Source organism: Coloeus monedula (genome assembly GCF_965178545.1).
Source record: "Coloeus monedula genome assembly, chromosome: 8".
Taxonomy (NCBI): domain Eukaryota; kingdom Metazoa; phylum Chordata; class Aves; order Passeriformes; family Corvidae; genus Coloeus; species Coloeus monedula.
Genome location: NC_138788.1, coordinates 5,300,398 through 5,323,651, shown reverse-complemented (window position 1 = coordinate 5,323,651; position 23,254 = coordinate 5,300,398). Strand labels below are relative to the sequence as shown.

At 44.1% G+C, this 23,254-nt stretch overlaps 1 protein-coding gene across 1 annotated transcript in view; it reads right to left on the bottom strand.

Annotated features, from left to right (window-relative positions):
* The window catches only part of CTNNA3 (catenin alpha 3), a gene marked incomplete at its 3' end in the record, with an annotated part of 425,372 nt that overhangs the window by 22,222 nt on the left and 379,896 nt on the right, over window positions 1-23,254 (bottom strand). The window lies entirely within an intron of this gene.

Here is a 23,254-nt window from a genome sequence, read left to right as displayed (position 1 = left end):
CTTTGACACGAATACTTTTAGTTTTACTATGCATTTAATTCCTGAAGGCCCCAAATCAATTTCCAAGTTCTGCACTAGACAAAGGAAGTAGACAACATGAAAAAAATTAATGTGACTCGTTTTTCAAATGAGAAGACCCTTTTCCTCAAAGTCAGTATGGTTTCATGTATGAAGAACATTCTAGTAAAAAACTCATTTAGCCTAAAAATATTACAGTATGGACCTGTACAAACAGTGCAGTCAGGAAATGATAGTGATGACAACACAACATGGCAGATAATGTTGAATCTCTTCTTGATTAATCACACTGCTTAGCAAAGAACTCCTTGGGGGAAAGCATACTTTAATAATTATAGTTCCTAGTTCTCAAGTCTGGAAGCCCGCATTTGGAACAACCTAGAATTAGATATTTTACACATGATTTTTCTACAGAAAGGCACCTTTTTGTTATGTCAAACCTCCTTGGCAGATTGATCAGTGTATAAAAGTAACAGTGTATGTGGGGAATGAACTTGCAAACGCAATCCCCTGTAGCTAGGAATCAGTACTCAAACCCTCACTCATACCCTTCATTTGCCTTTCCTGGTCTTTCCCCTTTGAATCCTTAGTTGTACAACCCAATTCTTATGAGTGCATACTGACTCTTCCCGCCATTCCAGGCCACTGGTTCACTGCTATTTGCACTGCAGCAGCTCAAAGGCCAGAGGCTTGTCAGGCATCCACAGCACATCCTTTAGGGGCTCCACAAACTGCCAGCAGCCCAGTACCTTCCTGGGAAGGTCCAACCCAGGCACCAGCCAAGCAATACCAAAGAGGAACACAACCCAGCATTAAAATGGCCAGGAAAGGAGAGATGGCAGGAACAGTTCAAGCCATGTCTGCTAAGGTAACTCTTGTATCATCAGCAGCTTTGCTGACATTTGAAGCTAGCTTAGTATTTTGAGGGTAAGTTAGTTAATTAAGGTAGCCATTTTCTTGTACCATCAGAGATCTAATGAGAATGAAGCAATTCCACCCCAAAAAAATTACTTCAGAAAGATGAAAATGAAGTATTACTTTTCACCACAAACACAGCCACCATGAGAGCCGCTAGAGGGACACTCAGCAATGACTGTTCTGGAGACTTCTGCTCCGCTTGGCATCTACTGCACCAATGGTTCAAGTTCTCCACTACAGTCCCTAAGAAACGTGGAGTGTGATGCTTCTGAGCAGCCAGCCACAGCTCAGTCTTGAAGTAAATATTAAATAGTTAGGAATGCCGCGGCTTTGTATTAAAAAGTGCTGAAACCCCAGCACATCATGGTGTAGGTACAAACACAACCAAGAACTACCTGTGCTGCTTTTTTTACCTTCATGTAAAATCCAAAGCCTCTGACAAAGCACAGGCTTAGCTGCCTTGGGGGTATGGCATCATGAGCCACTAGTCCCAGTTTATGATGTTGGGAAATTCTGAGTACTTTGGAAAGAATACTTGGGAAAGTACACCAGATATGCTGAATCACCAGCCAAAGGGAAGAAACAGAGAGAAAAACCAAAAAAACTGAAACAGGATGCTAGTTCAACTGCAAACAGTAAATTTGGATGTAAGTAATCTACTGCTTAGGAAGAGAGCGTCTCTATAGTATTTCTGTACAAAGCCAGAGGGGTTATTTCAGTGGGTCAGTGTGAACAGGAGTCCCTGAGGCAGAGCTACTGAGAAAACAGCAGATACCACACCGAGGTTCACACACAGGTAATATCCTAAACAAAGCTTTGCTGCCACTTTCCCTGGTTTGGTAGGACTGCAGCTGCAGGGTCTGTGGGGGTTTCCATGAAGAAAGCTTAGACACAACGGAAGGCTGTGCAAAAAGGATGATTACATGTCAAACATACGGAGAGACAGAAGGGTTTACTCGCACAACAGTCTGGAGGTTTGGAGTGGTGTTGGGGTCCCTCCCCCGCCGTGTAGCCCTGGGAGAGGGGCCCTGAGGGCACAGGCACGGGGTTTCCCTGCCCCTGCTCAGCCTCGTTCCCGTTGGTTGGTTTGTGTTCCCTGCGCGGGCAGAAGGACCCTTGGTCCGGTGACTGGAACAGTTCCTGGGCAGAGCCCCGGCCATGCGGCTGGGGAAATAAACATCTCTGAAACAGCTAGCAAGAATCTGTCTGTCCATATATATTTCCTTTCCACGGGACTCCTGGTTTGATACATGCATGTTGCAGTATCCCCACTGCGACATAATGGTGGAGATTTGTGAGCAGAACGATCCCCGATCCCTAAGCGACTGATTTGTGTGAGTAAACCCTGGAAACTTTGGATTCCTCTTATTGTTTTTGCTTTGCTATTCCATATCTAAACTATGGAGGAACCGTGGGAAGACTCTTGGCTCTCAGAGCCGCATATGGACATTTATCTTAAACTTGAAAAGATTCTTGAAAAACGATTTGTAAATTTTAGCTTGATTCAAGCTCAAAAAGAACTGAAACACTTCCTGGCATGGTTGTTTAAGAACTTTTTCTATGTTTCTTGGGATTTAATTATTACCAAGGGCTTTTGGAAAACCGTTTGGACACAGTTAATATTGGAGTCAAAATATATGCCGATGGAAGAATATTTTCGTGAATATTATTTAATTGCCGAGACTGTTGAGCAATGTCAGCTGTGTCTTGGTGAAGGGAAGCCTGGCGCAGGGAACGTGCGGCCCAGGCCATGCGCACCGAGCGCTCTGCGAGCAGCAGCGAGGCAGTTCCCGCGTGCGGGCAGAGCGACGCGAGCCGCAGTGTCGGTGGCGGAGCAAGGCACGACGGGAGCGGTGGGACCCGGCGGTGCCCACCCGGCCCCGTGCAGCGTGTGGTGGAGCGAGCCCCGGGAACGCCCGACCGAGAGGGGCAGCGCGTGGGCAGCGGCGGGCGGCGGTGGCGGTGGAACGGAGCCGCGCCCAGCCGAGACGCGCGCTGGAGCAGGGCGCGGGGGGTTGTCGCTCGGGGGCCCGGCCGAGACGTGGGTGCAGCGCCTGGCATCGGCAGCGAAGCTGCGACCAGAGGAGGCGACGCACAGAGAACTGAGCGGCGCGGCCCGGCCCGGCCCGCACAGCCCCGAGCGCGACCCCGGGAAGAGCGCGCAGGCACCAGCAGCCCTGACAATTCCAACACGGGAGCGACCGAAAGAGAGAGCAAAGACACAGCGAGACAGAAAACAGCAGCCACTCGGAAAAAGGAAAAGATCATAGTAACTAAGATCTTAGGAATAGTAAAATGGTATAATGTTAAGCAAAATTATGGTTTTATAACAAGGTGTGACAACCAGCAAGACATATTCGTGCATAGAACTGCTATTAAAAAGAATAACCCTGAAAAATGCATCCCAAGCTTGGGAGATGGAGAGGTAGTGGAATTCAAAATTATACGAGGTAGAAAAGGGTTACAAGCATCGCAGGTCACTGGGCCTGATGGTGTTCCTGTAAAAGGCAGTATATATGCAAAAAATCGTAGTCATGTTAGACAATATGTCCATTGTAAGCCCCCCCTACAGTCTCCCTTTCCTAATCCCACCTTTCCCTTTTACCCTATGTCCTATTACCCCCAGTGTATTCCTAATCCGTTTTTTTATCCATGGCTTCCCTCACAAACCCATGCTTTTGCCAATTGTTTCCCCAAAAATCCCTTTCCAATGCCGAGTGGGGGATGAAAAGGGGGAGGGAAGAAGTTAAACCCTCTCCTGCCTCAGTTTCCCCACAAAGCATGCTCAGAGAGTTCTGTCTCCCTTCTGTCAGCCCTAAGATGTTCCACAGAATCTGATTGGACATTTAAAGACTCAGGAGGGTGGCTTGTTTTGTCTTGAAACTGTTCTTGTTATGTTTCTCCAGTTGTTTTCATTCTCCTTTTATTAAAATAAAACGGGTGAGGTGTTGGGGTCCCTCCCCGCCGTGCAGCCCTGGCAGAGGGGCCCTGAGGGCACAGACACGGGGTTTCCCTGCCCCTGCTCAGCCTCGTTCCCGTTGGTTGGTTTGTGTTCCCTGCGCGGGCAGAAGGACCCTTGGTGCGGTGACTGGAACAGTTCCTGGGCACAGCCCCGGCCATGCGGCTGGGGAAATAAACATCTCTGAAACAGCTAGCAAGAATCTGTCTGTCTATATATATTTCCTTTCCACGGGACTCCTGGTTTGATATATGTATGTTGCAGTATCCCCACTGCAACAGAGTGGGACAAAGGAGGAGCTGTGAGCAGGAGAGGCTGTGGGACACACGGAGATGATGTGGTTGCTGGGGAGGTGGTTCCAAGCCCACCTTCTGGAAGAGCAGTCTCAGGGAGGTGCAGAGCAGCCATGTGGCTGTGCCACCACTGCCAGTGGACAAGACCAGACAGGCATCTGTTCTGAGGGTGGGATCATTTCCATCCTCTGCTGAGGGCTCTTCAGTCCAATGATTTTATTGTTGGAAATCTAACAATGAAGTTTCATGGGTTTTGGTGAATTACTACCAGTTTCAATGCACGTTGCCTTCTAATGCTAGCAGTGCAGCTGTGCACTTTGTGAATTCCCACTTTTCCTGATTTAGCACCAAATCAGCAGATTCAGAATGCCACTAACTCAGATTAACTCCCTGAATCCAGATGTTAGAGACACAAGAAGTCTATTAAATCATCTAGGTTGTTTTCCCCAGCCACTGTGCAGCTCCCTACCAGTTTTATATGCACTTGCATTTTTGCTGGCAAGTTTCAAGTATGAGAAAACACTTTGCTTGAAGGCTGTTTCCCCTGAGCTATCCATCTCACTCTCTGGAACGCTTTTCCAGATATTTCACTTAGGTCTCTCTTTGTATCATTGTAATAGCATCCCTTTCTTCCTACAGACTGAGTCCCTGATCCTCCTCCACCACATGCTGAAGCATCCCAAATTATGGTGGATAATGCAGACCTGCATGCAATAGCTCATGCACCTACAGCTGTTAAAGAAACAAATATAAAAAAACTTTTCTGCCAAGTACCATCTGCTGGTCAATAACATCACAAAATTTCTTCATTGTGGAGTTTTCCACCTTCTCCCCTAAAGAAATTCTAATTTCTCTGCTATGGAAACCATGGAATTTTTTAAAAACATTTTTTTCAAGTCAGCTTTAATCTTACTACTTTTTCCCTGCTTCCAGTCTCTAACATTTAAGGCCAAACTTCAGCTCACACAGTCAGTTACTGAAGTTCTTCCCCAATGACTTCACAGAGTTCATAACCTACAACAGTAGGATTCATTCCATGGAAGATCTAATACATCTGTTTTCCTCATACCTCACTATTTCCAAGCATAAAGCCTTACAGGCTGAGCAAGCTGAGAACACATTGAAGGCTATGAAAAACAAAAGGAGAGACAAAATACTGTATTTACAAGCAATTATATCTCCCAAAGGTAATGATGGATTGTTACTAGAGCTCAAATCACCTGCTCTATCCAACAACAAAACTGGAAATAGGCCATAAATAATATAGAAAGAGAGATCCAGGTAAGTGTAACAAGGTGGAAAATGGATTATGTACAAAGAAAGCAGTTTGGAGTATCTCCACAAAGGTACAGGAGAAAAAAACCCAAAACTTCACCTCAATGTTTCTTGAAAGGTCAATCATAGGAGGAAAGAAGTTGGACTGTGTTAATTAGTACAACACCAAGGGTTTGGGGTAATTGTGAAAGAGAGCCCGAAGCCTCTCAAATCTAATCATTCTTGCTCCAAGCCAGGACAAACCGAGAGCAACTCCATCCCTGTCTGCCTAAACTTAACCACAGCAATTAGCAGACATGGCCATGGGGCATTATTTTCTGTTTCACACTGGAAGTTCACTCTGAAAAGCAGTGATACTCATGATTCTTACAGTAATGGAAACTTCTACTTCAAGTCCAGAAAGTCTTTGCCATCACCTTTTCCAGGAAGAGAAAGTCTTCTGTCTGCAAGCAAAGCCGGTGGCTTCCCCCTACACGCTGTGCTCCCCTTAGCAGATGCTCTGTACCTGGTGTGCAGCAGAAACAGCCAGAGGGGCTGCACTGAGCAGTGGCTGCACAACTCCCACCTCACACCCCTAACACAGCCACATTTCACTGTGCTCCATGGCAGGAGCTGAAAGCCTCACCGGCAGCTCCAACACACAACCCCAGTGGCCACAGCCACTCTCCAGTCCTGAGCTCCGGGCTCTGACCATTCTATGCCATTATGCCTAGTTTGTAGGTCCTGACAGCTCCCACTGTAACTGCAGGTTTTCCAGGGGCACTGCAGAGGAGGCACAACTCCAAACCCAGCAGTCCATCTCTCTGCTACTCCAGCCTGAGCTCAGCAAAGGATCAGGTCTGGCAATCCCAGCCAAACCCAGGCCAGTGCCCACCTGAGCAGCCCCAGTCTGGAGCACTGTTAGGGCCGGAGGAGGCCAACTGCTGGCAAGGGCTCCGTGGTGGTAGGAGTGGACCAGGATGTTTCCTGAGGTGAAGAAGGTCACAGCTCCCATCCAAGTGACAAAAGTGTTACTTCAAGGCACATGAAGTAACGTCCTGAGGAAAGTTCATTACTTGAAATGCTGTGCAGTTGTATAAGGTACAGCCATTACCTTACTCACAGAAAGATACTCCTATAAATAATAATTACCTTTTATAGACACTGTTGTAGTTAGTTAATTCAGTTGTCACCACATTCTGAGGTACCATTTGTACCTCCTGCAGTTCTTCCCCAAACACACTGTGTGTTTCTCCTTTCTTCTGCCTCCCACTGCTGCCCTGCAAAACGCTTCAGTACTGGCATGGTAGGAAATCTGGATTCCAGTCACACATTCTGATCTCTATTCCACGAGCTGTTTCTGAAGTTTGCTTTTTCTTTTATTAACCCAGTGATTGTGTGCAGTCCTGGGAGCGGGGATAAGGAAGCAGGATTCACACCTCACTCATTACAAATGCTCTAAACTTAACTGAGTGAATCTTTTTCCTGCAGATCACTTTGCCTGCCCCTCCCAGCTGAATGTACATAGTTTTAGATTAAATCTGTGAAGGGCTTGGTGTTCAAGGATGAAAAATTACGCTTTTTAGAATCATGGCTATAAACAAAAATCCATTTTATTACACCAGGCTGCACATCCCTATCAGTTACACCTACACAAACAGGAGGCAGCAGAGCTTCTCAGGAAATCCATGTGGGGAAAAGGTAATTGGAGATTGTACAGGTGAATCCCAGAGCTGACCTCTGCCAGTTCGTTATAGCTGTACACACAAGAGCTAGGAGGATTTTAGTTTCACACATCTTCTGTCCCTGTCTGGGTTTACAGGTTTGGAAATCAGGAGAAAAGAACTCTTAATGGTGGCAAAACTGAAGGCCAAGCCCCCACGCAACATTTACAGGTGCAATGGCTGAAGCAGGTCTATTTCTTAACAAAATAAATGTAATACAAATGAAAGTGTAGCCAGATGAGAAAAGGGCAGTGTGAAAAAAATATTAAAAGGCATGACATAAAAAACCATAAACTTAATGTAATAAATAGCATTTTGTAGGTAGAAATACCTTTTGTAAGTAAAGGAATTTAAGACTCAGAAAAATATCTGGATTCTATGGACCCAGGAATGGGACAGTGAAGTTTCAGGCAGTGTGAACACAGCTTATATATGTATCTGTCTGTTCTGTATTTCTGGAAGTGAAAATGGGGTTAATACTGGAGTTTCTTTTCCTTTCTGCCCTCCTGCACTGTTAAGACATGAGGTCTGCATCTTCCTCCAAGAGGAATAAGGGAGAGGAGGTCCAAAAGCACAGGCTTTGTACTGCAAGAGTGGGGTGATACGCACAAACCCAACCTGAGTATTTTGTAAAGGAGTGTTGCACACGCTGTTTTGGGTAATACTGGTTTGAACTGGGTTGGTACCTTTCTGACTGTGCAGAAGCCAGCCCCTGACCCTGCCCTTCTGAACCTCTTGGCAGCAATGCCAGCAGAGCAGCTGCCCTGTTTGCTTGTCAGTTCCAAATGGTGTCTGCTGAGGGCAAATAAATCCTATCAATTTGCAATCAAACAGGGAGCATGCAGAATATAACAGAGATGAGTAACAGCCCACATGATTTTTCAAGCATAAATATTGTCAGACTAATGGAAAATAAGCTTTTATGGCTTCTGGAAAGATTAGAAGCTGTAAATACCATGTATCTTCAGGCAAGGTTCTGAAACCTTCTCCTGTTGCATTTTCATGAACTACCTATACAATACATGGAAAATAGATTAAGTCATTGCTAAGGAGATGCCAAATTTGGAAGAGCACACTCCAAGATGGACTAGTTATCAAAGGGCCACTGTCACAGTGGAGAGCAAAAGAGAAGGAACCTGGTTTCTCTGGGATCTGCCTTGCTGTCCAAGCTGCTCAGTTCTTTATTCATGACTTGAATGAAGGGAATAAAGAGAATGCCTAATGAACTTACATTTGATACTGATGCGGAAGAAGAAGGAAATAGGCTAGGAGGCCAGAGCTGGAATTAAGAATTACCTGAGAAAAACAGGAAGAAAAAGTAGATGCAATGAAAAAAAATACATGCGCCCTCATGTAGGAAAATCAAACCCAGAGATAAACATGGAGAGTCAGTCCCTACACAGCGGGACAGTAAGAGGCACTGAGTTTTAGTGGATCACAAATCTATCAGGAATCAGCACTTGCTGCAGAAGAAAAGGTAATGGGAAAGTGGCGAATACAGAGGAGAAATAAACAATCCGCTCTTTTTTATAGTGTCATGGGTTAGCAAAGCATAGTCCCGGAAGGGATGTTCTTGCTAAGGGGTTCTTACAGCTTCCCCCCATGACCTGACAGAACCTATCAGCTGGCCAGTTTGAATATGGACAATTCTTTAAGCCACTTCAAGTTGTGACTGCCTCTGTGATACACACTTAAGCATAGACAACCCCCCCCCAGGCTCTCTCTCGTTTCCGGCGCTGGGACAGGTGGCTGCGGGCCCCGTGTGGGGGCCAGCGGGCCCGGCCAGGCCCTGCTTGGGCCAGGCCGGCCATGGCCACGGCCATCCTGGAGCCGATGGACCTGTTCCAGCCATGGAACCCCCCCCACTGCCTTGCCGTGGGCAGCCGGAGCGGCTCGGCTCTCCCCCCTCTCCACTGCGATAAGGAAAATTCAACATTCCAGCTGCAAAGCCGAGGTGAGATTAACCCTTTTACTGCTGTGAAGAGCTGAAAACCTGAGGGAGAAGAAAGAGGAGATGCTTAAAGCCGAAATTCTGTTGTGAAGCTATGATACATCAGAGTATCCCATTGTAATTTCATGAAGATATGGGGGGTGGAGTGTTCAGCTCGTAAGCAAAAGCACCTGTGCTGAGATAGGCAGATGCTGATGCAGCTGTAATTTCATGAGAAGTTTGGACAGGGAGAGATGGACCAGATGAGGACTTTTGCTCCAAATGGAGAAAACCTCAGTCCCAGAGATAGTCTAAAGATGAAGATGAGGAGGACCCTTTGCTCCCAGGGAAGGAGAAGGGCCTCTGTTTTTGTTTCTAAACGGCTCAACCTTAAAATTGCACCCCAAAAAAACTTCAAGAGTGGACCCTCGAAAGCAGTTGCAGGAAAAGCTGCAAGTCGGGGGAAAGGACTCACACGCAGGCAGAGAGACTCCTCTTCCTAAATGGACTGAACGATATTTGGAAGTGGGTGGCTGTCTCGTTGTGATAATGTGTTCATAGCACGAGCAAGAAGAGACTTCTCTTTCTAAATGGACTGAACAAGGTTGTTATGGAAGTGGTAAACAGACTGAACATCTGAAGGGTTGTCTTTTTACATTGTCAGTGGGAGAAGGGAGGAAGGTGGGGGGAGGAGGAGAGTTCTGAAGGTGTGGTATAACTTTTTTCCCTTCTTTTAGGTCTGTTAATAAACTTCTTTATATTCTTTCAAGTTTGGTGCCTGCTTTGCATTTCTCCTAATTCTTATGTCACAGACAACAAACAGTAATGAGTATTTTGGACCAAACCACTACATATAGTAATGAGGTCTCTCTAGGAGAATTCATAGAAAGACATAAGATTTCATTTAGGAAAGAGAAGACTGCCAACAGAACGGATTAGGTTTGGGTTTGCTTCTTAAGCTTCAGCTATTCCAGTGGAATAGGCACTAAGGCTCCTCCTGTGGCAGTCGCTGGTGCTGTGCACAGGGAACTTGTGGCACTCACACAGAACAAGGTGCAGCGCCAGTGACATCCCGTCCAGTGCCAGCTGTGGCACATCCTGTCCCACAGGCATCTGTCCTGTCGTAGGGGCCACCCAGTTCCTGGGAGCTGTACTTCCATATGTTCCCCTTCTCCAAGACAGAATGATAATGCAACTCTGGCCAAAGAAACATTGAAAATGAAGGCCAGTGCAAAAATCCATGGGATTAGTTGAAGGCTTTACACCACTGTGGCAGTGAAATGGGAATTGAAAATTACTGTTATTTACAGCAATTTTTTTACATCAATACAACTTAGATACTCGTTGATCTCACATTGGTAGTTTTCTATCTGGGTCATCCTTCTCTCCCCAAGTCCCCCATGCTTTCACCATCTCTACAAAATGAGGGCAAGCTCTTATTTAGAAAGCTTTGCTTTATGAGGCATCCAGTCACTTGTTTTTGTTGCTCTTACTTGCTGTATTGTGCAACCCAAGACCAAACTACAGCAACCAAAAATTTTCTCAGCATTTCATACAATACAGAAGCAGATTTTTCAAAGACCTTCAGTGACTACCAATTTCAATTCTGAGAGCCACGTCCAAAATTCCCTGAATTTCACTAAAACCCCAATCGCTTGTGGTTTCTGAGGAAAAACGGAGTGCTGTGGTAATTTCACAAAGCACCTGGAAGACCCTACAGTACCATTTGTAGCTCATCTCCAGTGCCACACCTGTGCAGCACGGCCCTGCCTCCCCACCCCAGCTGCTTCCAGGGACATGGTCCCTGGCTCTCCATCTGCTACAGCCCTCAGGTCCATCCATGACAGTGTCTGCTCCTGACCTCCCCATGCTTTTCCCAAAGCCGGCCATCTCTCACCTGTAACAGACAGCAGGACTGCACCATGACAAACACAATGTCCTTCATCTGTAGCAGTGCTTGGACAATGTATTTGAGGATACATAAACACAAAGGGACCTTTTCCTAATGAAATCTGAGTTCTCTTCCTCTCTGCTTGGATAAATGAAATCTCAATACAGCTATTTAAACATGGCAAGGACAAAACAGGCATATTTCTAAGCTCCCATACTCTATTTTGTCAGCTGAATAAACTTTGTTAGAGAAATCCAGGCACTGAGCTGCAGGGTCAGAGGTGAGCACTGCAAAACAACTGTCACTAGAGGTACTTCTGGTCCCTAGTTTTAAAGAGCATAAAAACAGAAAGGAATTCCTGCTTCAGAATGTAGTCCCATACAGTAGAGAACTGCTCTACCATCCTGCTTGTATCAGTTGTGGAACTGAGAAATCCTGATATAATTCAGAGGGAAAAATGCTGATATTACTTGAGTAGTTGCTAATAATAATGTTACCTATTAAAGACTTCACAATTTGGAACTGCATCTTAAAATAATATGGGAGAGAACACAAAGCAGCAGTCAGGTGGGAACAGAGGAAGGTATGTCAGGAGAGGAGCTGTACCTGCAGCCTGGGAGGCAGAAAAGCAGCTGAAATTCTGACTAAAAGTTGTTAAATCACAATTCTGACAAAACTCATCACAGCAACAACAGAATGTGGGAAGCAAAGCATTAAAGGGGTATGTTTGTACAGGTCTGACTCTGATACACTGAATATTTATGTGTGCAGCAACCAAACACAGCAGTCTCTGGATGCTTACATACGCTATTTATAGAGATGAAAATCGAAGAATGGTGGGAACTTCCCACACTGACACTTGTGCACACACACAGCCACCCTTTCCCTTCACTTCTAAATCCCCAACTCCAAATCTTCTCTAAGATATCTGCAATTCTCTTGCAACCCTGATGAAATGTGTTAATGAAAATGTGCAGTTTCTATCCAATTGAGGTCAGCTGCAGGAGGTACATAAATAGACAAATAAAACACCACATAATACTTTTACCTATATATTAAAAAAGCATGATTAAATTCTCATTGTGATCTAAAGATGAAAAACACTTCACAAAGCTCATCGTTGCTGCTGAACTATTTTGTCAGCGGATTTTACACTGAACTATAAAAATCCCGAAAAAGAATGTTAAAAGCCTGTAGTGATGAAAACAGTGGAATGAAAGGAAGCTGCTCTCAGCTGGGTATAAACTGGACTTTGATGATGCATCTTATCAAAGATTGCAAGAGAATTCTGTTGGGAAAGATGAAACAGGAAAGCCTTATAAATATGATTGCCTGACAAAAGATTTTGGGAATATGAAAACTACAGGCGACATCGAAATGAAAGCCACCTTTGAGATACCAAGTCTTAGTTACTGAACAACTGGAAAACAATGGTATGGCCGACTGAAGGTAATCCCCTCTTGATTGAACAATACCCTCTGCTTGCAGGCAGGTCCAAGGGTCAGAGCAGACCCTACTAGCTCAGCAGAAGGGGTCCAAAGAGTAGTTTTTAGAAGTTAAGATGTAACACTCTATGGTAATATAAGAACTCTTATAGGCTGTATGTAAATGCTATAGGATTTGTATCTTGTATTAGATTGGTTAGTGACAATTAGAATATTCAGTACAGAAGATGATTTATTGTATTGTAACCAGGACTTCAGACACTCTTACTATACACTCTTACTATACACACTCGTACTACACTCTTACTAGACTCTCTTACTGTAGACTCTTACTATTCTCTCTTACTATTCTCTCTCTTTACTTACCCACTTACTCTCTTGCTCTCTTGGGCCTGCTCAGAGCTGCAGCTGGCAGCTCTAAGCAGTGCCCCTGTACCCACGCCCTTTGCAATAAACCGCATGTTCCAAGATCTGACTACAGAGATCTCTCGTCTCCGTCCGTCTACGCCCGGTCCAGACCGAACCCACCTGCACCTACAAATTCCAAACTTCCAAGGGTGTCCATCTGTGCGCACAAGTCAAAGTATGGCATGTCTTAGATCTTCAGCTCTGTAAGTGCATATAAAAATAGAAATACTTCTGTGTTTGGTACTAGTTTGTTACAAAGGGATTAATTATAATAAAAGCAGTGGTTTGTACAAGATAGCACACCCAGGTAAATTTGATTATGCCTTTGGTAGGCAGATGGCATCCATGAAACTCTAGTTTAGTTCCAGAGGAAACTATTTACAGGTGTAGAAACTGTTTTCCCCAGTTTGCTACTCCCCAGACACTTTTTCCCGTGCCACCAGAAATATCTCCCCAGATTCCCTGTGATCTGTTTCTCACAGCCATACACAAACACCATTAGTGCAAAGTGAGGGAACACCACAACATCTCAAGTGTTCTGCCATCTCAGCCAGGCATCAACTGTTTGTCTCTCATCTCTTTTTATTCTCACCCTCACTCAGATGTTTCTCCATCTCTTTCTGCTTCCAAGTCCAGCTTTTCAAAGCACACTTTCATTTTCTGTCACTACAGTCAGCAGACTTTACCAGCCCTGGGCTTTAATTTAATTTAATTTTAATCACTATGTTACATACCCACAGTTACTGTTTCAGTGATGGCAGGAAAATTCTCTGCTATTTGCCTCATCAATCCCCTTTCTCCCATTTTTTTGTCATGAACAGAAATCATCTGGAGATTTTAACCTCCCTAATACAGGAAACCATCCAAGAGCCTCACAGACTGTGCTTCAGGAATTTCGGCACTCTGTCTGTGAGCAGAAGCGACTGGCTTCTGAACAAGGAACATTAAAATTGGAGGCATACATTAGGCTCTGAATGCATGGCTCCCCTGCACTCTGAGCTGGGCTGGGCAGGGAGGGGACAATGCAAAGGACATGTCAAGGCTCATCCTTGCCCAGCAGGCCAGGACTGCCCCTGGTATCCCTGGACACTGCCAGCCTGGCTGCAGGGGCACTCCCGGCTGTCTCCTGGGAAAGCTGGCACAGCAGGCAGGCACAGAGGTGTTTGGCTGTGTGCAGGATGTCTCAGATGTGCCCAACTGCAGCTGCACATCTGCACCCTCCCAAAGCACAGAGGTAAACTACAGCCCAGTCAGCTCTAAGGAATCCCTCTGCAGAGAGGCCCGTATGTTTCCCACTCCTGTGGGCCACGTGCTGAATTTTCAACAGGAGTTATATAACATGCTCTAGAAAAAGCAAGTCTTAAGAGCCTGGAAGGAGAAAAATGCCATGGGAGGGGTAGTAATGAAACAAAATAGGAGTGTGAGCAGTACAGGGCAAAAATAGAGCAATGCCTCTTAAGTAAGTCAATATTGCCTTCTAAAATCCTCTTGCTATGATGTAACCTTTAAAAAATGAAACATTTTCTTTGCTTTTTGAAGTTTATCTTTTCAGTTCTCCGATGAGAAAAAGCAAACAGATTATTCTGAAAATCATTATTAAATGTCTTTTCTTTGAAAGAGTCCAGCCACATCTACACCCAGAGTATTTCCTTATCCTTTCACAGAGCATGCCTCGCAGCAAGGCTTGTTTCAGCAACTCCTGTTGAGCAACTTAAACTCAGTGAATCCCAAAAGGTAGAGTTCATGAATTTATGACTGCTGTACTATCATTTTTTTACAGTATTTATTCCTCATTTAATTGTCATTAAAAAAAGTTACATTAATGGCAGACCTTACCTTTTGAAATTTCCCATCAGAGTACAGATACTCATGAACTGAGCATTAAAACTGAGTTGCAGGAGCCTGGCCCAGGGCCATGCTCTTGGTGGAAATCACCTCTCTAAACCAGTCTCTGGGCTCTCCAGTTCCAGTGCCCTCCCAGCAGCATCCTCATGTGGACTGTGAGACCTCCCAAGACATCCCTGTGTCCCTCAGCTGTCCTGTGGTCCCACACAGCCCCTGCAGCCTGTGCCTAACTCTGCACTGCTGCTCAGGAACCAAACTCGCAGATCCCCCTGGCTACAGAGAGGCAACGGCGCTGTCCTCGGCCGCCCCTGCACTTCAGGCCACTGTTCCAAGGCCATCCATTGGCTCATGGGTGCCAATGGCCACAAGGGACAAGACGTGCAATTAAAATGAGCAGAGCAGCACATTCTATGAGACATCAAACTGTCACTGTGAGAACAAAGCACGGATGGAGCACATGGTAGGATCTGACCTCACTTATTTAATGGTATATATGAATGAGCAGAAAGCACTTTTCCCCCAGGCCTCGAGCAGGTATGAACATTTCTGGGTGTGGAAAATAAACTAATACAAAATAGATCCATGCACTTAAAACCACAAGCTACTTGAAGACCATTAGGTATTCTGGCAGATGCATAAACAAACATCTGAATTCCAAAAGTTCAAGCTGAAGGTTGAAGGTGCCAACTACCCTCTGGGCAAGGAGTTGTAAAGAATCTTAATTACATCATCACAAACCCAGATTAGTGCACTTTACTTACGCATGGAAAAAAATGGATGGTAGCAAAAGAAAACATAGATACTGTGAAGAACTGACTTCTAATAGATTTTTAAATTTTTCAACAGCAAACAAAGCTGACAGTAAACTGATTATCGAAAAATAAACATTGAAAAACCCAAACTCTGAGTTCAGAGAGCTTTTTTTCATGAACTCCAGAGACAGAACGACTGCCATGAACAAGAGTCACAGCAGGAGACTTCTGGTTGAATAATGCAGGGTCACAGTGCTAGCTGTTGGATACACCCACAGAGCTGTAATTGTGCATTTATATGTGCTCTACGATCAAGCTGTCTATTCTGGAGCTTACACTTTTGATCTGGTTTTTCCCCTAACCCAAGTGACCACAATCCCACAGATCAGCTGACAGGAGAAACTGCAAAGGAAGGTAGATTAATTATTTTCAGTTTGCTCTCAGATGTCACAGTTCATATCATTAACCACCACATCTGTTTTGTGGCAAGAGAGTAACACACCTTGTGGAGCAACTTGCACCATGGAGACCACCTTGCAAGTAAAGATCCTGTATCTAGATTTCAGTACCAGCCAAGCAAACTGGAAACTCTGGGACACACGCACAGAGTGTCGGGTGTGTGAACACCGCTGCTGACAGCTGTATCAGCAACTCAGTTTTAATTCTGAACCCTTCTTAGCTCAAATTTTCTTATGTCCTTTGACTATCTCTTCAACCACAGTAATTAAAAAAACCTCATCCAGATCTCAGAACCCCCAAAACGGTCAAAAAAGTTGTGCTGTTTGGATTACCTGGGGGGAAGGGGGTATTCTTAAGGCTCAAGGCTGCACACTGGTCATGTCTCCAAGGCATTTAATCGTGAAAGCCCAAACCATTTTACCTTTCAATCAAGGTTATTGAATTGCCATAACTGCAGTCACTAGGGACACCTCTGCAAGAACTGACAACAAAAAGTATCTTCCCATGTGAAGCAGAGGTCTTATAGGTTCCTTTACCCACAGGTCTTCCGACACAGTCATTTTAGGGAAAAAGAAACTTGTATTCCTAGATACAGCAGAAAACTGGGAGGACTGACAAACCTGCTGAACAGCAGTAATATCAGGGTTAGGAGGGACGCCATGCTATGGCCACATCTGTCCCAGGCACCTGAAGCTCTGTGCAGGGAGCCTCTGCAAACCCCTCTTTGCTTCCCTGAGACATCCCTTAGATTCTCTGAGCTGAGACTCAGCACAGTCCCTTCCCTCTTTCATGGCAGCCCTTCCCATTTGCAATACTCAGGGCTGCAGGGTTTGTCACAGCTCTGGAACGCTGACTCTGCCAGGTGCCTCTTCCCCAAGCCTTTAACCCCTGTAACACCCTCTACTCAAGGCCAGCAGGGCCATCTCAGTGCCACTGCCAGCTCCTTCTGCTGTGAACATGGGCTATTAACCACCATATTTCCCAACACTTATGCTCACAAGCTATTCATTAACAGCTTCTAAACTCTACTTGAATGAGCAAGACCTCCCAGTGGTATAACTATAATTTTAACTACCCAGAATGTCACAACAAAGGAATCAGTCTTCTAAAAAAAAAAAAATCCCAGTGAAATACAAGTTAATCCCAAAATTAAAAACCTCACCTGGGCTACCAGTAAACCGCTGACATTTTTGCTCAAAAAGATGTATTTGGCTAAAGTAATGTAGTAACATTACAGCAAAACTGCCTTTCAGAGTGCCCACCTTGTGTTATGCAAGGAAAAAAACCACAATTATAAAAGATTTTGCAACTATGATAAATGCATTTTATATTGGATGACATTTAGGATGTATAACATGGGAATGAAATAATTTTTTGGGGTTATGGAGTCAATTTTCTGGTAGTTAAACTACTGTATCTTATACTACTACTCTATCTGCATTTATCAGGTTTTCAAGTTTCATCTTCAGAAAACAATGGCAATTTTAGCCAGAGTGGGACACTTCCCAAGGGGAGCCACAAAGCTGAGCCCTCTGCATGCCATTCCTTATAAACTCAACAGCAACTGGAATTCAGGGGGCTACTGAACCTAGAGAGGAACCAAGCCAGGACCATCAGAACCAAAATCCTGCCCCAAACATGCAATGATAAGCTCGAAGCTGGTAATGGAAGACAATAACATTCACCTTTCAAAATTAGTTCATTCCACCAGCAGAGTTGTATTTCAGAACTTCTCAGAAAACTGTCCTCACACCATTTGGTTTTATTTATAAAAAAAAAAAGGTTTTTCAGTGTTGCAAACTGAAACTAATGGCATGATCTATAATGTAATTAAAACATTTTGTAGTAAAAAAAGAACAAAGTACTCATAAAAAAATGTACATTTTATGTTATATATGCACCTAGCACATCTGCTATGCCACTGGGACAGATGTTTATTAATATGGATATCTGATCATATTGCTAGACTGCTAATGGCTCAGTAATCCATCTTCTAAATAACACACAAGTTTGTGATTGTATGCAGAACCAAATATTTCCAAAAAATCCTTCTTTACTGTTACGGCCTGTGAAAAGTATCATTAACTTGCAGTTTGGTTTCAACAACAGGGTACGATAGTTACAACATGTTGTGCTTCTATTAAGTATGTTGTATGAAAGATTTAAAGATACCCCCTCTAATATGGCAGCTAATACAAAATTCTAACTCTCAGGATTAGAAAAACACCTCTCTTCTTGCCACAGTACTACTGCCACCTGAACTACTGGCTTGTAGTGAGAGAGTTCAGTTAGACAATTAGACAATTCAGTTAATTATGGAAATATCTGGCTTCAGCTGAATATCAGTGTTTTAAGATTTCTCACACTGTGTAAATAATGAAGGATTAAATTAAAGATCATAATATCCTTTTGTAATATCCCAGCATTTGACTACAGATGCCCACTATGCATTTGTACTCTCCTTCACTGTGGATATACTCTCTCACCAACTCTTCTAATAATTTCTAAGCCCTCATGAAGGTACACAAAGTTTACTTCACTGCAAGTTCACTAAAGAGGAACAAGTACCTGGCTTTAAAATGCAAAGAGGAAACCACTTTCAGACTTTCAGAATAAAAATATCTACTTTGCATTATGACAAACAACAGTCTTAGAGATAGATTGAAATGCATTTTCTTTGTACTACATTGTTGGAACCCTGGGTTCAGAGAATTTAGGATTCTGGAATATAATAATATATATGTAACAAGATGGAGAGTTTTGGGTGTTCTTCTTTTTCTTTTTTCTTCTTCCTTCTTCACAAGCCTGGGTGATCTGGTTTTGGTTCAAAAACCCTGCAGTGCAGAATGTGAATGGTTATTGGATTATAAGTAAAAATAAATCAGTTGGCATCCCATAATTGGATAATTTGGGCTTTAAAAGACCTTGGAAGATAGCACTCAGGGGCCATTTCCACCTTGTTAACTTAGAGGCACATTCAGTGCAGCTGTACCATAGATGAGAAATAATAAACATCTGAGTCCAAAGAACAACTCTGCGTCTCCTGCGTTTTAATCTGAACTCTGAGTAAAAGAGCTCACAAAACAGAAACAAAGAAGAAAGGAACAAGAAAATTTAATAACTGGTGTCCTGTGTGAGAACTCAGAGTTTGTACCTCCCTGAAGAAACACAGAAAAAAGGAAAAGGAAAAAGAAAAAAGGCAGCTCAGAGGTGGAAAAGGACTATTCCCCAGGGAAAAAGGAGCTCGGACATCCCTAGCGGCTGGTGAAAGGAACCAGAATCGAACTGCTGGACAGTTTGGAACAGAAGGTACTGAGGAGAACTTCTGATGCCAAAGTCAGGTATGAATTATATTCTTCAGGGTTAATCCTTGGTTCAGAATGGGACATGTTATGTCAAAATCGAAGAGAGACGCACTTAATAAGCTAGAATCTATGGTAAAAGAACACGCTATAGCTGTCCCAAAAGAACAATTCAGAGACCTTGTATTTTGGGTCAACGAGCAGTTTCCAAATGCTGACTCAAACTCTCTTTTTATACTGCATTTCCGGCACTCTATACATCTTAGACTATATAACGCAGCCACTCTTGGAAATGGTCCCGTTTCTAAGCTTCTTCCCATTTGCGGAGTTGTGTACGAAGTTATAGCAAGCAGAAATCAAATAGAGCAGAAAACCGAGTTAATAGCAGCATCTTAACAGCAACAAAAATCTTGCGCAGCCTATGCAAGCCAAACAGGAGGCGGAGGGGGCTCTGCCGCCTTCTCAGATGGCGGGAGCTAAAGCTCAAATGGAACAGAAGGGATTTGTAATATATCACGAGCCAGCCGAAATACCAAACGCAGATGCCAGTGCAGCAGACATGGCAAAAGGGATAACCTCTCAGTTGCCTGCTTTTACGCAAAATCCTTTTATGCAGCAGCAAACCCCATGGCTCCCTGGTTACTGCAGTTACGAGACTGCGCATGGGACTTGTACTTTTCACAAAATGGCGGCACGCACTTACCTCTTCCGTACAACAAAATGGCGGTGCCCTAGTCACTTCCATAACCAATGCCTATGTACTTCCGCCTGCGCCATCTTGTGACCAACGAGTTGCTCATCCTGCAGCTGAAACGCCACCTGTGGCCACTTCTGTTACTGTGCCCTCAGATACATCTAATACACGGACACAAATTCAACTGCACTTCTGCACAAGGGAAGAAAGCATGAATGCAGCTTTGAAGCCAGAAGGAAAAGCATGTTTACAAGGCATAAATCTACAAAACACAAACAATCTACAGAATGCAAATAGAGAATTAGTTACATTTTCTTCTAATTTAGGAGTATTTTCAAACAATAATCCAAGTAATTCTTCAGAAGATACACCTAACTTTACCAACTGGGCAGAGATTAGAAGAAAGGCACTGAAGGAAGGAGATTGCGATATGGCAACAACAGAAATGATAGCAATGTCAATAAGATATGGTAAAAGAAGTGCAAATCCTAAATGGATACCACTGACACACAACATTGTCAAAGACTTGAGACAAGCAATTAAAGACAGCAGCTTAGGCTCTCCATATTTCAAACAGCTATTGAAAGGCATCTTCAATAACTATGATTTGGTGCCTTATGATTGTAAATACATAGTATTCATGGTCCTGACAAACTCACAATACACGCTAATGGGAAGTCAAATGAAGAACTCTCACCAAGCTGACAGAGACTTATGCTGGAGACAGGAATGCAGCTCTTACATAAGCAGAAATAGCAGGTGATGCTCCCCATGATAAACCAGAAGATCAAGAGGATTTGCCTCAAGAAGTGATTTCAGACATCAAAGAAGCAGCTCGGAAGGCAATTCTGCAAATTCAACCTACTGGGATCCCAGAGGGTGTTTACACAGAAGTAAAACGAGGAGTATCTGAATCATTCACTTCTTTCGTAGACTGCGTTACTCAAGCGGTAGAAAGACAATGCAGTGATGAAGTGGCACATCCCCATCTACTTCGAAATCTTGCTTTTGCTAATGCCAGTGAAGAATGCAAGCACTTAATTAGTGCCTCACCAGATCCACAGCCAACCTTGCCTCAAATGATAGAGGCCTGCAGCAAGATAGGCACTCCTCAACATATAGCAGTAATACAAGCGAATGCCTTAAGGAAACCATTTGGGAAAGTCCTCAAAGCAGCAGACCAAAGGCTTGCAAAAACCCTTGCTGCTCTCCATGTAACTCCTCACCAAGATGATTCTGCAGAAATAATGGCAGCAGAACTCACCAAGAGGCCATGTTTCAATGGGATACCTCAAAGAAAGATCCTTTACTGATATTCAAATGGATTTTCTTACCCTACAGATCTCCAAAAACAATTTTCACAACACTTGATAGCTCAGATTATAATCCGAGCCAGATCAAGGTTGCTGTCAATGGCAGGCAAAGATTTTGCAGTAATTTATCTGCCACTGAAGAAAGAATATTTTGATTCGGCATTGCAACCAGAACAGTTGCAAATTGCATTACTAGATTATTCAGCTGCCTGTTCAATTCACGTCCCAAAACATAAGCTGTTGCAGACAAATTAACAATGCCCACTGCAAACACCTTGCCAAACATTTTTGAACAGGCAGAACTGAGTCACACATTTTTTCAACAAAATGCACAAGCACTCAGGTGAACATTTCAAATTAGCAAAGATCAGGCAAAAGCAATCATAAGTGCTTGTCCTGATTGTCAGCTCATGCAACCTCCTGTATCCACAGGAGCAGTCAATCCAAGAGCATTGTAGAATCTGCAATTATGGCAAGCAGATATCACAAAATACCCATGTTTCGGGAAACTCAAAAATACCCATGTATCAGTAGACACCTTTTCAGGTGCAGTTTTTGCCTCCTCATACACAGGAGAAACAGCGGAACATGCAGGTCAGCATTTTCTGCAAGCATTGGCATCATCAGGTGTACCTCAAGAAATAAAAACAGACAAGGGTCCAGCTTACATAGCAAAAGAGCTACATAAATTCTTAATGAATTGGGGTGTGCGTCACTCCTTTGGTATTTCTCATTCTCCTACAGGGCAAGCAATCACTGAAAGAACACACCACACTTTAAAATCCCTTTTGGATAAACAAAAAAGAGGGGAGGCAGAGGCTACGCCTCAAATGCGCTTGAATAAAGCGCTGTACATTTTAAATTTTTTAAACAGCTCTTTTGAAGAATCAAATTCGCCTATAATTAGACATTTTTCCAACACCACACAAGCAAAGTTAAAGGAAAACCCTTTGGTTTTGATCAGAAATCCAGAGACGGAAAATTGAAGGCCCATTCCCACTAATAACCTGGGGCAAAGAGTATGCTTGTGTCTCTACAGGTGCTGGTCCAAAGTGGATTCCTTCAAAGAACGTGAAGCCCTACAAACCACAGGAATACCCAGACGCCCCCGGAAGCAGAGAAGCAAGCACGCAGACGTGAACTGCAAAAAGACCACAGCTGATGATAAACATCTTTCATCCCACATGCACAAGCTGTGAACTTTGGGTTTTGTGCCAGTATAACAGTGTGGGAATTGTTGGTATCATAAAGCCTTGTTGACAAGTGCGTGGTGTGGATTGTGTTACAATTCAGAATTACATACAAAGTGTAAGGCCACTGAAGTTTTAATTATATTAGATCACCAGGAAGGAAATAGTGTTCGTCTCCACAGCAATTGGAGAGAACTTTAGCGAGAATCCAAAGAGGTCCAAATTTGCGGAATTGAATGCAAAAGAAATAACTTTTGTGCCTTACACTTGGCTTGTTTTCATAGGTTAGCAAGCATAGTCCCGGAAGGGATGTTCTTGCTAAGGGGTGCTTACAGCTTCCTCTGGGACCTGATAGAACCTATCAGCTGGCCAGTTTGAATATGGACAATTCTTTAAGCCACTTCAAGTTGTGACCGCCTCTGTGATCCACACTTAGGAATAGACAAACTCCCCCCAAGCTCTCTCTCGTTTCCGGCGCTGGGACAGGTGGCTGCAGGCCCCATGTGGGGGCCAGCGGGCCCGGCCAGGCCCTGCTTGGGCCAGGCCGGGCCGGGCCACGGCCATCCTGGAGCCATGGACCTGTTCCAGCCGTGGAACCCCCCCCACTGCCTTGCCGTGGGCAGCCGGAGCGGCTCGGCTCTCCCCCCTCTCCACTGCGATAAGAAAAATTCAACATTCCAGCTGCAAAGCTGCAAGGCCGAGGTGAGATTAACCCTTTTACTGCTGTGAAGAGCTGAAAACCTGAGGGAAGAGAGAGAGGAGATGCTTAAAGCTGAAATTCTGTTGTGAAGCTATGATATATCAGAGTATCCCACTGTAATTTCATGAAGATATGGGGGGTGGAGTGTTCAACTCGTGA